General features: G+C 38.4%; 1 long non-coding RNA gene across 1 annotated transcript in view; it reads right to left on the reverse strand.

The window, feature by feature from the left end:
- Positions 1 to 4737: 4737 nt before the first annotated feature.
- LOC130610363 (uncharacterized) overlaps positions 4738 to 14348 on the reverse strand; it is a 95439-nt gene continuing 85828 nt past the window's right edge. Inside the window, exon 3 of the long non-coding RNA XR_008975036.1 lies at positions 4738 to 4766. This is a non-coding gene — a long non-coding RNA (uncharacterized LOC130610363). The remainder of the gene's footprint in view (positions 4767 to 14348) is intronic.

Consider the following 14348-nt stretch of genomic DNA (forward strand, 5'->3'; position numbering starts at 1 on the left):
CATTGCACTGCTGTGCACCATGATAACGCTTACAGGCTCAGTACATAAGGATGAAACACACTTCTCAGACCCTTGCTGAGCCCATCATCCCTGTTTATGTATAAATACTTTGTAACACAGCTCACACATGAACAGTTTGTTGCTACATGACTAAGGAGACTGAGAAACAGCATGCGAATTATACACCTCACTTTGAACAAGGTCTTCTTTTTGTTGCTGCTGGCCTTTTAGATCTGTTTTTTTTGAGTTTAAATACTTTGTTATTATTCTGGCCTTTATGTTTTAAAGCTGTAGGGTGGTATACATGTATGATCAATGAACAAGAATCCTAATGTAATAATCATTCACAAAACAGCAGACATGAGAATATATTTGGCAAAGACCAAGCCATTTCCCCAATGTGAATGTCTTTAAAATGAAACTTTACAGAGGAATGAATTAAAACATTCAATTAAAATTGACAGTGAAATTAGGAGAACTGCATAAAGTGTCTTGCTTGGGAAACAATCAAGAAATAATTCCATTCCAAAGAATGTTCTGAGGAAGCAAGGGACAACCAATAAAAGACTGAATACTTGAATTTCAGTGTGCCTGCTTTCCTTTGAAGAAGTGTTGCTCTTTGTGATCCCTTCATTTCATGGAATGAGACTTGGTAATTTGTTCAGAGAGCATTTTTGAAGGAGTGTATTCAACATTTCCAATTACATCTTGAAACTTGGCACCCAGAGAGAGATGAGAAGGATCTTAAAAATGGGGAAATGAATAAATACTTCAGGCTGCTTTTTTTTTTTTTTCCATCTTATTCGACTTCTGAATAATCTGATCTGCTGGAGGTATTAAGAGTCCTTATTTAGTAGCTGTGATCATCGGTGTCGTGGTTTAAACCCAGTCAGGCAATTCGTTCACTCACTTCCCCCCCTTCTTTCCCTCCCCCTGCTCCCGGAGCGACGGAGAGGAGAGTCAAAAAGAATGCACCTCCCACGGGTTGAGATAAGAACAGTTTAGTAACTAAGGTATAAAAGAGATCACTACTGCTACCACCAATGATAATAATGATAAAGGAAATAACAAGGGAAGAGAATACAACACCTCACCACCAGCCAACTGATAACTCACTCCCCAGGCCCTACCAAGCACCGACCGATACCTCCTCCAACCCTGCAGTCTCCCAGCCCTTCTGGCTAACTCCCAGTTACATTCTGGTCATGACATGCTGTGGTATGGAATACCTCTTTTGCTAGCTTGGGTCAGGTGTCCTGTCTCTGCTTCCTCCTGGCTTCCCCTCCTCCCTGGCAGAGCATGAGGCTCACAAAGTCCTTGGCCAAACCAAAACATTGCTATCAGCTCTGTTCCCGAGCTGAAAGTCAAAACACTGCACTGCACCAGCTACCAAGGAGGAGAAACATGACTGCTTCTGCTGAACCCACGGCAATCGGATAACAGGTTCTGACACCCTTACTCTCACCCCAAGAATAAGAATCCACATTTTGGTATGTAATATCTAAATGAGCTTTCAGATGCATGTATATCTCAGCATAATAAGTGGACAGGAAAGACACTGATATCATAATCAAGCACCTCATAAAGTAATTAATTATATAACGCTATAATGCAGCATATGCAAATACTGATGTTAAATAAGTATTCACATGATGTTTGTTCAGACACAGCACTGGTCATTGTATCCTGTTATGCTGTCATTCAAGTGCTTTGTAATCTATATAATTAATTTCTGGATTTCACTACCCAATGCAATATGCTATGAAAAGCCAAATGTATTTGTGAGATATCTAATCTAGGAGAGGAGGGAAGACATGAGAAAAGTCTTCAAATATGTAAGAAACAGCTGCCAGAGAGGAAAGAATAATTTATTTGCTACAGCTCCTATAGAAAAGACATACTGAATTTAAATTTCAGCAAGGGAGATTTGTTTTAGACATTTGGAAAACAAAATTATGAAAGAACAGATGCTGACCTACTGCAATTGTTTAGTTTGTGATACTCTGGAGTCTCCATCTATGTAACCAGTCTTTGCCAGGAATGGTTTAAGACTAGTCCATCCTGCCATGGGACAAGAGGAAAGATTTGACAGCTCCCAAAAATTGAATTTTTTTCTCTAAATTTTCTCTGGTGCAACATTGTACACTTCCCCTGTAGTCTCTGTCTCCTCATTCCAGCAGGGCATTATTGAAATGATAGAAAATGTGCAATTACAGCAGAAGAATATGTCTTCTCCCTGCAGCTCACCTCTGGGTGAATAGCATCTTCTAGCATTGCATGTATGAATCTGAGGTGATCCTCAGTCCCTGTGTGTGATACATAGTTACAGTGAATGCATGGGGACTGTGGCAAAGCATAAGAGTGAGTCTCTGGGTCTCATCTATCCACAAGTGACCTTTATACCTTCCAGTGGCATGTCACCCAAATGATAAGCTTTTCAAAGTTCTGAAAGAATCTGATTTTTAAGAAGTGCACTAAAAGGTCCTTTTTGAAGCCTGCATTAAACAAAGCTCTCAGCAAGAGTGCATGTCTGAATGGGTACTGTGAAACCTGCAATCTGAAGAAGCCTCAGTAACAAATCAAATCCTTCCTGACATGGTTGTCTGTACTGGCATGTGTGCATGTGTTTATTCTCTCTGGGAGGTCTTCTTTTCAGTGCTCTGTGTCTGGAATGTAAAGGTGGAAAGAATTTTATTTTATGAAATGAAGGATTTTTTTCTGGGAAATTTTCTTTGGCTTTTTTTTTTTTTTAAGTCTTTAAAGGATTTTTTTTTTTTTCTTGGAGCCCTCTCTTTTCTTGAAAGCCTTAGTTTAAAAGAATTGCGACAGCACTTTGTGGAAGTTTGAGTATCCTGCATTTTCCTTTCATCATTGTTGCCACGGCTTCCTACCTGTATCATTCCTTCTATGGTGTTTGTTATGCCAGGATTCTCAGAGTACATATGGTAAGCAAGCAACAGAGAAGATGGTGGTAAATCATGGGAAATAAAAACCCACAGAGAAGACTGGGAGGATGAGAGCTCAAAGCAACTAAACATTGCTGCACATTGATTGCTGTAGGGTGAAGGAGATGTCACTGGGGTTATGTATCTGGAAGTGTTGGATCTATATCAATGCGACATTCTGATTGAAAAACTTAGGACCTGGATAATACATCTTCCTGGTGTATGAAGATCAAGTTAGCTCATACTGAAGGAATTTTTCTGTGCAGTTTAAACAGCAAATTGGCTTGCTGTTTGCCTAGGGGTACTAGGAAGTTAAGGATATTTTTTGTTTTTTTTTCAAATAGAGAATGTTGCAGAATGGCTCTAAGAGCAAGGCCATGGAGCCTTAGAGGCCTTGTGCGAGCCAGGCAAGGGGTAGGCCTCACAGGTAACCGGATACCGGATGTGGGAGAACGTGAAGGAAGCTGTGTAGACCTGACCAATCCTGTTCTGACGAGTAGGCGTGGCTAAACACCACGTGGATATAAGCGAAGTGCGCCACAAATAAAGTAGAAGTTTGCTTATAACCCATATTGGGTTGGCGTATCTTGCTTCTCCTCGCCGCTTACAAGAGAATGTTGACAAAAATTACTCCCAAAATGTTTTCTTATGAGCACTGGTAGAGTTTTGCAAAACTTTCTTATTGACTGGCTTCATATCCAGACAAGAGCTTAAAAGAAACCATTGCTGTAATACCATGCCAGCAACAGCTGTGCTAGGAACTATTTAATATAGGTCTCACAGACAGTGCAATAATTTTGTAATCGAAAAGCATTTACACTGTGCTGTGTATTTCCTGCAGTAAGCTCCTCAGTCCCTGACAACTGAGTCAGATGTGTAGAGTTTGGTAAGAAAGTCACTACTTATTCAGAGCAATTTCCAAAAATAGTAATAATGATCCCATGGACAACAGTTTTCACTTGGGATTCTCTGTCAGTTTAGGTTTTGCATGCACCTGAAATGTGAATATTAAATAGCAATAAACATGCCCCTATCGAGAACTTGTACCTTCTGTATAAATATTGCTGTATAAACCTCAAGTCAGCAGTTTCCTTTTTGTTCTCTCTTCGATTAAAAGTGCTATAAAATCACCAGGCTGGATAGTCTCCTGTGCAAAGGCTATGCTGGTTACTGACTCTGTGAAAGAGTGTGGTTTTTCAGGGGCTAATAAGGCTGAACCTCCCTATATATCAGTTATGTACATCTACACTCTTGGCAGCAATCTTTTGTTCTGCCATATTTCATTTATTCCAGTGTTGTTCTAGATGACACTAATGATGTTGAAAGTCAGGAGGATGCTGTTAATAAATGCAGGCCAGAGGCCTGGTATGTGTATGACCTTTATCTTTCAAATGACCTGTGTAAATTCAGTCCAGTCAATACACCTAGACAGATAGCTGTGTTTCCAGGGCTATGAAATTAGGTTAGAAAATTCTGGGACAAGAGGAACTGATGGGATTTCCTGTCTCAAACTGGCCATTGTGATTTGTCTGATGTGATACCCAGACCCACCACACCTATACACAGATGAATGACAATGTAGCTGTCTGCTGATGATTATTAAAAATTTTAGGTGTGTATCATTCCCTAGGTGTCCTGACCTTTATCTTACTGTGGTTACCCAAAATTTAATTAAAACAGAATGCAGACAAATAAAAATTTAGGAAGATCTCTGTCCTACTGTAGTTGCAGATGCATGCCATGTGTGATTAGAATAGAATCATAGAATCATAGAATAGTTAGGGTTGGAAAGGACCTTAAGATCATCTAGTTCCAACCCCCCTGACATGGGCAGGGACACCTCGCACTAGACCATGTCACCCAAGGCCTCGTCCAACCTGGTCTTGAGCACTGCCAGGGATGGACCATTCACAGCCTCCCTGGGCAACCCATTCCAGTGCCTCACCACCCTAACAGGAAAGAATTTCTTCCTTATATCCAATCTGAACTTCCCCTGTTTAAGTTTTAACCTGTTACCCCTTCTCCTGTCACTACAGTCCCTAAGGAAGAGTCCCTCCCCAGCATCCCTATAGCCCCCCTTCAGATACTGGAAGGCTGCTATGAGGTCTCCACGCAGCCTTCTCTTCTCCAGGCTGAACAGCCCCAACTTTCTCAGCCTGTCTTCATACAGGAGGTGCTCCAGTCCCCTGATCATGCTCATGGCCCTTCTCTGGACTTGTTCCAACAGTTCCATGTCCTTTTTATGTTGAGGACAGCAGAACTGCACACAATACTCCAGGTGAGGTCTCACAAGAGCAGAGTAGAGGGGCAGGATCACCTCCTTCGATCTGCTGGTCACGCTCCTTTTGATGCAGCCCAGGATACATTTGGCTTTCTGTGCTGCAAGTGCACACTGCCAGCTCATGTTCATTTTCTCATCAACCAACACCCCGAAGTTGTTCTCCACTGGGCTACTCTGAATCTCTTCTCTGCCCAGCCTGTAGCTGTGCCTGGGACTGCTGACAGCCTCTAAAACCATACTGTGGGATTACATGACTATCATCTGAATCTCATTTGAAACAGCTTCCAACACCTAAAGACACCACAGAGAAACATATTTAATCTTGAAAATGCTTTGAAAGGTGCATACGCATTTACCCTGCTAAAACATGCTGAAAAGGAAGCCATAAAACCAATCCTCTTTATGCTCATAGACATCCATACAAAAGATATTGGTGCATTTCACAGGTGTTGTTCAAAACTATTCTCTGAAGATGATTTCTGTTTTCCTAAAGTTTGATCTGGAAAGTTTGATCTGGACTCTGGCAAATAAATTAGAAATAAAACTAATTTTATTATAAAATATCTTTTCAGGTGTTCCATTTCAGATGCAATATTGATTAGATTCCTTGAATAACTGTAAGAAAATGAGAACAGAGAATGATTGTTCTCAGAACAAGAGTACTGCTACCCTAATAAAATTCCCCATATGTAGTCAGTTGTGGATGTTTAAGGAAAAACTAGTACAGGATGGGCAGAGTAGTATGATTATTTCACTGGTTAGGTAGCCTCTGTGTTTTATCCTGCTCCCCATCTTCTGGTGATCAGCGGCTTAGAGATTTTCTGGGATAAATTTCACATTCAGGGCCTGATAACTGCTCATAGACCTGACTTCATGGTTGGTAACTTATTTAAGGAAATAAATAATAAGAAAAAAATAAATCCATAAATATATGCTTGAATACAGAATATGATCAGGTATTCTGATAAGATAGGTTGATGATATATTTTTTCATGTTGCTCATGTTTAAATAGTACCACATTTATTTTCTGGGGACACAGGGGCAGCAGAGCATAGCTGGATAAAAATATTCCTGAATAGCAAACATTAAGCTCAAATGTTTGAATACTCCCTGAAGACAAGTTTTAGGTTGTCTGTTCCATTTTGTCATTTGCAGTTCCTTCTCTAGCTGTATACTGTATAAATCAGCAAAAAATGGAAGGAGAAAGCAGTAAGAAAATTAAATAGGTCTATACCAAAATTCATAATGCATCACATCAGTCACTAAATGTACAAAATCCAAGAATAGTGTCTGGAGTGAAAATATGCAGAAAACAAGAAACCTGTTTACAGTTTATAAACAGGAAAACAAAAATGGTCATTTGGTTGAGATCAAAATGTAAGCTTCCATTTTATAATTTTCTTTAAAAAGGAAAAAAGTAACTCTTACTACTACATGAACTGTAAGAGCTGGGTTGTCAAAATCACTCTTACTAATGTCAAACCTCCACCTTTCCCAAAGTGCATTTAGGTCTGACCAGTTCAACAGGTAAATTCTTACCTGAACAGTGAGTCTGCACACACTAACTTAGCTGTTCAAATTCATGTGTACACGTCATGACTTTTTTTTACAAATAGACCTTTAGTATTCTGCTTTGCAAAGGTTTTTTTTTTTAGATTTCCCCAGGCAGAAGACTGGTGCAAATGGTAACTATCAGCAACCAGAAAACACATCACGCAATTGGATGAATGTAACTCAGTAAGAATCTTGATTTAGGAAGTTGATGGAAGTGATTGATCCATAGGCAGAGATCAATGAGAAACAGTTAAGTCTGATTTAACTTTTCAAGTTTCCGTATTGTTCTAAATCTGAGATGTGCCCTCCCAAAACAGTCTCTGAAAAGCCTCACATGACATTAGTCTCATGAGAGTTTTAAGTTGTCCTCTGTATGCCAGTAAATTTTTTTTTTCCAATTAATGTTTGATTAATTAGCTACCAGGATGGGAAGTATTAACAATACATGAGAATGTAAGTAGGATTTGGATTAACATTGCCTGTCTACCCCATCTGTTTTTATAATGTTACATTTTTATATTTTAAAGTTACATTCTCATTGCAGAAAATCTATGTTCTTTTAGAGAGTAAGTCCACTCCTCTCCATTTAAATATCTTCTGGTTCACACAAGCACTCAGCTGTCAGTTATGTTAACTGCCTTTCTTCAGACAAAGATTAACAGGTGAAAAGCAAAACCAAGGACCTGCAATAATTGGTATTTTCTCATCCCTCCTCTGCTAATAAACTGATCTTTCCAGGGATTATCAGTTAAGAGGAAAGAAATAGAAAAACAATGAATGAGATTCTACTACATTAGGTTCAATAAAACAAGTCCTAATGCGCAGCTGATGCCAGGGAGATGTTAAATATACAATATTTTCCCCATGAGTTTAAATGATGAAGTGTGTTTTCTTTTAGTATGACAACAGGAAATGGTAAGTTAACAGCATTGATCATTTAAAATATGGCTTAGGATAAAAGGATATAACAAAATATTTTAAAGAATAAATGATAACAGTGCCAAATTATTAAAGCCATGCAGGAAAAATAATTAAAGGCAATTACAGTGAAAATATCATTTAAGGACATTGTGAGAAATTTTATTTTATTTATTTAAACAAATTGAACTATATAAACAGGTTTTCAATTCAAGAAATATAAATTGTATAATCTTAAATTCCTACAAGGTACTATATTCTGCCAAGGGAATGTAATATTAACAATAGAATCGACATTCCAATTAGTCTCCATTCAACCCCAAACTTTAATAGAAATAACTTGTCGTATCTGACTGAGTGTGATATCACAAGAGAAGACTTGAATCTAAACTGGCTGGATAAGGAAAATTACACTGTTTGTGAAGGCAGGCTTGAATAAAATGGAAATTTTGCTTTTATCTCATTTAGCTGTCAAAAGGCCACTTCTAATACTTTCATAAATCTGTTTGCCTACAGAGCAAAGATAAAGACTTGGAAAAAAATAACAACATCATCCAAAAGCAAATAACCAAAAAATAAAAAAAACAAGAAAAATTATTCTGATTTTCCAATTTCCCTTATTTTGAGTTTAATTTGTGTGTGTGATAGCTCTCGATGGAGCTTCTAAATGTTAAAGAATACAATGTTAAAGATTTATTCCAATTGACTATTAGATTGCAGCAAGGTTATTAAACACAATCATTTCAGTTAAAATTTTAAACTGAGAAACAGCAGAGAAACAAAAAAGCCAGAGTGACATGTAAATTAATGATAAGCAAATTAAAAAAAAACCTACTGTGGAACTTGCAGGGAAGCTTACATCAAAATAGATAAAAAAAATATAATTAGAAGCTCTAGGCAAAGCTGAAATGGAGTTTGGAATTTTTACAAGATGAGGGAAAAGTTAATGTCTCCCTCCAAGCAAAAATGCAGCTTCTGGTACTGACACTTGCAGAACATAATGATTCTGCCCTGCTTTGCGCTGCCTGGTCACTCACAATCAATTTGTTGACCTGTAAAATGAATGCATAACTGTGATAGATATAAAAAGGTGATCAGTACTTACATCGTTAAAGAATGATTTCACATTAAAGCCATAGGTAACATTAGCTTAGTGTGTAGAACTGGGGAACCCCCTTTTTTTTTCCCTGCAGGCCTACATAGGATGCAATCTGTTACCTGTCTGCACTTCATCTAATTGAACTATGGAAACAATGAACATCCAATAGGTGCTTCTAAAGATTTTAAGCCCACAGTACACTACACTCCTGATCTGACCTCAAATGTAATATAGGACAGTGTGTTCACATAGAGGTTTTTGAATGAGAAGAAACTATTTCTCCTCATAATATTGCCTCATGATCCTATACTATGCACTAGAGATTGTAACACACAAACACATACAAAAATGTCTGAAAAGGATGGCAATACTTGTGAGAACTGAAAATGTTTGTCATTCAAAATATGAAGACTTTCTGAATGTCAGATGCTAATTTAGCTCATTGTTCCGTTAAGCATGCTCCCTGAAGAGATTTCCTGTTTCCTCCATCTTGTTGTAAAGTGGACATCAGAGGAGATGGTAGTGCCAACATCTTTCTGTCCCTGCTGTCTTAGCTCAGGATCACAGAACACTTGGGTAGGCTCACAGAAATCATTATTTAGAATTTGCCTGCTTGTATAGCATGGGTTTTAAGGGCTTTGGAGGAAGCTCTGTTCTGGAGGCATCGCTTCTGATTAATGCATTTCTTTCACAGGGAGTGACATTCAGTCATCGCTGTTACAGCATGTGTGTGCTGCCTGGTGCAAATTCTCATGGGGGAGTCTCAGGATAAGGGTTCACAGAGCAAATTCCTAACCTATCCTTTACCAGGGATGTGTTTCAGCTTCTCTTTCTTGCAATGCTGGGAGAAGGTACCTATTGAAGGAATTGCCTAATAGTTTGGCCAGACTAATAGGCGTGGGTACTAACTGTTTATTAGTCTGGCCTATACACTTCTTACAGGTTCTTGGAAATGGCAGGATTAATAGGTTTTCTACTGTTATAGGGTGGCAACATCTCTTCTTCTTAGTGAATATGCAACTCATAGTAACATGAGAAGTCAATGTGATGGGATTTCATCTGCCAGCTTAGTATCAATATAGCTTGTGTACAAATTGTTTAAAAAAATACACTAAACTGAAACAGAATATTTCACTGAGAGAGGGAGCCTGATTTATTTGCATGGGTTATTGCTTCTTTCATCAGGTAAAGACAAGAAGGTCCAAGTGAATTAATTCATCAGGTTTGCTTAACTACAACATGCAACAATACAATACACTAGCAACCCAGAGATGAAGAACTGTTATTATCAGAAAATAGAAACAGCAGGAAATAGTGGGCCACATTATTGTAAGTGACATTAAAGAATATGAAAGTCCTTTAACCCTTTTTCAACAAAATTCTTAATCGTGTGTATTTCTATGTGTGAATAGTCCTGTTGACATCACTGAAGTCAGTCCTGCTTTCTGTTTCACTGTTCTGCTGGATAGGATCCCAAAAGGACAGTGTGCAACAAAGCCTGTCTCATGATATTTTGGAGGAAAGATAACAGTGCCTTTAAACCTTACAATAATTAGCATTAACAATAGTTTTCTCTTTCCATAGCAAAAATTGTTCCTAATCCAGCAGGCAATTAAAAACATTGTTATTTTGCTGTCATCTTTCTACTAGGTCCTTTTTCTTCTGTTGACAACTGAGATAACAGACAAGGAGACTATCCACCTGATGTATAGTTTTACTATTCTTTAGAATGATCCATGACAATTTCCATTTGTGAGAGGCAGGCTGGGTTAAAACAGCCTTTGCTTCTCACATTCAACTACAGAATAGGCATGCTTCTATTTCCTTGACCTACATTATTTTAGAGAACAGTTGTGAGACTTAGGAGAAAACAAAAACTCAGCTCACCTCCCATACTGTTAAGGACCCACAAGCAGAATTCATACAGGAGAGAAACTGCTGAGAAGCAGCAGGCTAAGGAGAAAAAAAAAACCAAAAACCTTAAGTCAAAGAAGCAGCAGCCTCAGCAGGGCACTAAGAAGGGTGGTTTTTGCTTGCTTGCTTCCTTGCTTGAAGTAGTTGTCTTAGAGACAGTTCTCAGTGTCCCAGTTAAATTGCAGACAGTTGGTTACTTCACTGAGAAAAGAGAGGAGGCAGTTGCTGTGAAAGAGGAGAGGTAGAATTTTAAGCTTGAAAGTGGCAATGTGCTCATTCAGAGTTCACCTGTGTGGTGGGCAGCAAACACAGGAAAGCATCCACAGGGGATTTACTTTCAAGAAGGGTGATTCAATAGTGATGCTTCTGAAAACTGAAAGGATGTGGGAGAAAATATCACTGGAAGGGGCTGTTGAAGAGGTTTCAGTCTTATGGTATCCTAGTAATACTTTATCAAAATTTACACTTCATTATAGCTGGTTGAGGTCAGTACATTCCTCCTTTGAGTTGGGAAGGACTTCTTCGACTCCACAATGTAGAATAATGCTTACTAGAGCGAAGGGACCACAAGCATAAATAAAGCTATCCTTCTGCTTCACGGTATACTCTTCCGGGCCCTGGCCTCTGCTGACTTGTGTCCTAGGATGAGTTAATTTCTCATGGGGAACTGCTAACAGCAAATATATAGTGTAAATTGTCCTAGAATTTCACAACATTCACTATATTTTAATCTGTCTCAGATATAGGGAGCAAGATTGAGTTTTGATTTTATTCTTGTGCTTGGAGTTTTGATTCATGGCCTAAATTCTTTCCAAGTGCCCCTGCAGTGGAAGAGTATATCCCCTAACACCTGGAGAGTCAGTGAGAAGAAACCAAAGGCCATTTTTCCATCTAAAATTAAAAGATTACTGTCTTTTCCTAATAGTTTATAGATCTACACTGATTTTATTTTCATTCAGTACCTGCTCTACTGAGTATATTGTTTTTTTTTACTTACAGAGGAGATGACAGAAGTTTTTGTACTAGTGACTGCATACCAGTTATGCTATGAAAAGGATTCTCACAAAAGATTTACCAGTTTTCACAGAGGCCTGAAGAAGTCAGTCTTCTAACTCTAAAAGTTCATCTATAGAGTTTGTGGGTGATACATAAAAGACTGCATGGGGGCATCCCAGGAGTGAAATGTGATGGTGAAATTTATTAACTTAGAGTCTTAAATAACTTTCAAATGTGCAAGGTAACTAAACTGTACTTCTTAAATAGCCACAAAGCACTTCTGAGAATGGCTTCCTAAGTTTTGTGACATTTGAGTTTAGAAGACTTGAAGTAGATGTTTAAACCTATCTTGCCTACTTGCTCATCAGACTGCCTGAATAACTAGGCTATCATGCATGCTGTGGGCAAGCTCTTCTCATCTCTTCTCTTGCATATGTTTCACTTTACCTCAGTAATTAAACATTCACTGGACAAGAAAGAGGTTAGGGAAGTCAAGCATCAGAAAGGAAAGCCAGGTTGCTGCTCCAGTGGTCATTCAATTAGTTAAGCAAAGTTGGACAGTTTCAGAGAACACAGCTGAGGAGATCTAATAAGCTTGTTGACTCAGATACTCTGATGGAGAGACAAAATTTGTGTTGGAGTCTCTTGTCCATATTAAGTAGCCTAAGGACGGAGTGGGTCCACTGCAAATGAATATCCTAAACACCATTATTTACAGAGAGATAACTTGTGAGAAAAGGATTTCACTGGTATTGTGAAATCAAATCTAGTTGGAGAGTTGGTTGGGAAGTGAAAGATACGGCAAATGCAGTTGTCAGTAACTACATTCTGCATTCTCTGGGTAGGCTAAGATGAGATCCTCATGTGGATGAAAATGGAGCCTATCAGCAGCATTTCTCTTCAAATGCTAATTTGTAAATCATACTGAAATTCAATACCGATGTTGTTTGGCATGTGTTGATAAAATGCCTTGAGAAGACTGTATAGGAGCAATCTGATCAAGACTGCATTAGAAAGGGAAGAAAAGGACATCTTGTTGCTCTTTATAGCACATAATACTGTTTTTCTGTGGATTTAAAACCTCTTAATGGCTTTTTCCTCTAAGGGATTCATCACCTGTTCAATCATTTACACTCTGGTTAACAGTACTGCAGTATCATCTAAATGCTATAAAAATTGCTCTAGTTTAGTAAAGTCTCTCACACTTTGATTTATCCTTGCAAGTCTCTTCTCACAGATATTTTTTCAGCCTACCAAGGAGGTGTTCGGAGAGGTTCCCAGAGTTGTTTCTAAGCACTAAATCATCAGCACTGGATATTCTGAAGAAACAGCAAAAAATCTGTCGTGTTTAGATTGTGTGATCTGCGTGTTCATGAAAGTGAATGATATATAGACTTGAGGAATGAGATTTTCTGCTGATGCAAAGATGAAGCATGGGACCATAAGAAGAAATAGCCTGTTACTATAGGGGTAGTAACCTCATGAAAGCTTAGTCATATTTTACTCTCTGCAAGAGACAAAGTAGTTCAAAATAGGAGGTGACCCAGTGCTGCAGAAATGTCTTAGACTCCCATCAGCCAGAACATTGTATTTCTTTAGCAATCAGCAGCTTTATTATGAGAATTTTTCTGATTTCTCTGCTCTTAAATATCTGCCAGACTCGAGAGGATGCTAGAAAGTGAATGACCATAATGATGAGAGTATAAAGCGGTGAAAGAAGGATGAACAATAATAATGGTTTTGTGAGCTTTTCTCTTCTAGATCATTGATTCTGTTGTAACTTGGAAGAGACAAAAATTTGTTACTGAGCATTTAGTTACTTTGGAGAGATGTCTTGGGCATTTTCAGTCTATTTCCTATCAATTAGAAAAGACATGCCTCTTTGTCAAAATCAGCATTGCAGCTTGCACTGCCCACAGAAACTGATGCATCAGAATCAAATTCCAGTCCCTGGAGATGAGGCTTTTGCAACACAGGGAAAGCAGCATTCAAAAAGCCTTGGGGCATCTATTCTGTTAAAATAGGAAATCTAATGGTGTGCTTTACCTAGGAACTGTTGTAAGAAAAATAAAAATCAATGTATCTTTAAAAAATGGTGTAAACCATATGGTTATATGCATTGAGATCATCATGAAGAGCCAAGGAGTGGTTTGAATTATTCAGTTATTTTTTTCACACATTTCCATTTATTAATGTCCTTCCTTAGGAATAATTTATTTATTTTTATTTATTTTTTTTCTTTTTAATGAGACCACTGGGGATGAAAGGTGGTTGGCACAGAGGAGTACGGTCTGTGACAGAGAAACTTCATATATAATGCAGAGGGTGAGTCCTTGAGGTAAAGACCAAGATGTAGTGATGAATGTGAACACTTATACTGTGTGGCTGAAATGGGATAATTTCAATGATACTTCTATCAGCAATCTCCGAGCATTAGAAAAATAAGAAAGCATTTTTTGACTGAAGTAAGTCTGGGCAAGTAGGTTTTGTTCCAGGAGGTTTGCATCTCCATTTCAACCATCATGCATTAATGCATAAATACGTATACCTGTGAGACTGGTGTTGGATATGTCTGATTCCATTGCGTCCCACTGTTTGACAGCACAAACCTGTGCCCTCTGCCCTCCCCTGCATCCAGCC

The sequence above is a fragment of the Pezoporus wallicus genome, unplaced genomic scaffold (assembly GCF_028554395.1).
Source record: "Pezoporus wallicus isolate ANWC-B61680 ecotype Strahan unplaced genomic scaffold, APGP_CSIRO_Pwel_v1 contig_5261, whole genome shotgun sequence".
In the NCBI taxonomy this organism is placed as follows: Eukaryota; Metazoa; Chordata; class Aves; order Psittaciformes; family Psittacidae; genus Pezoporus; species Pezoporus wallicus.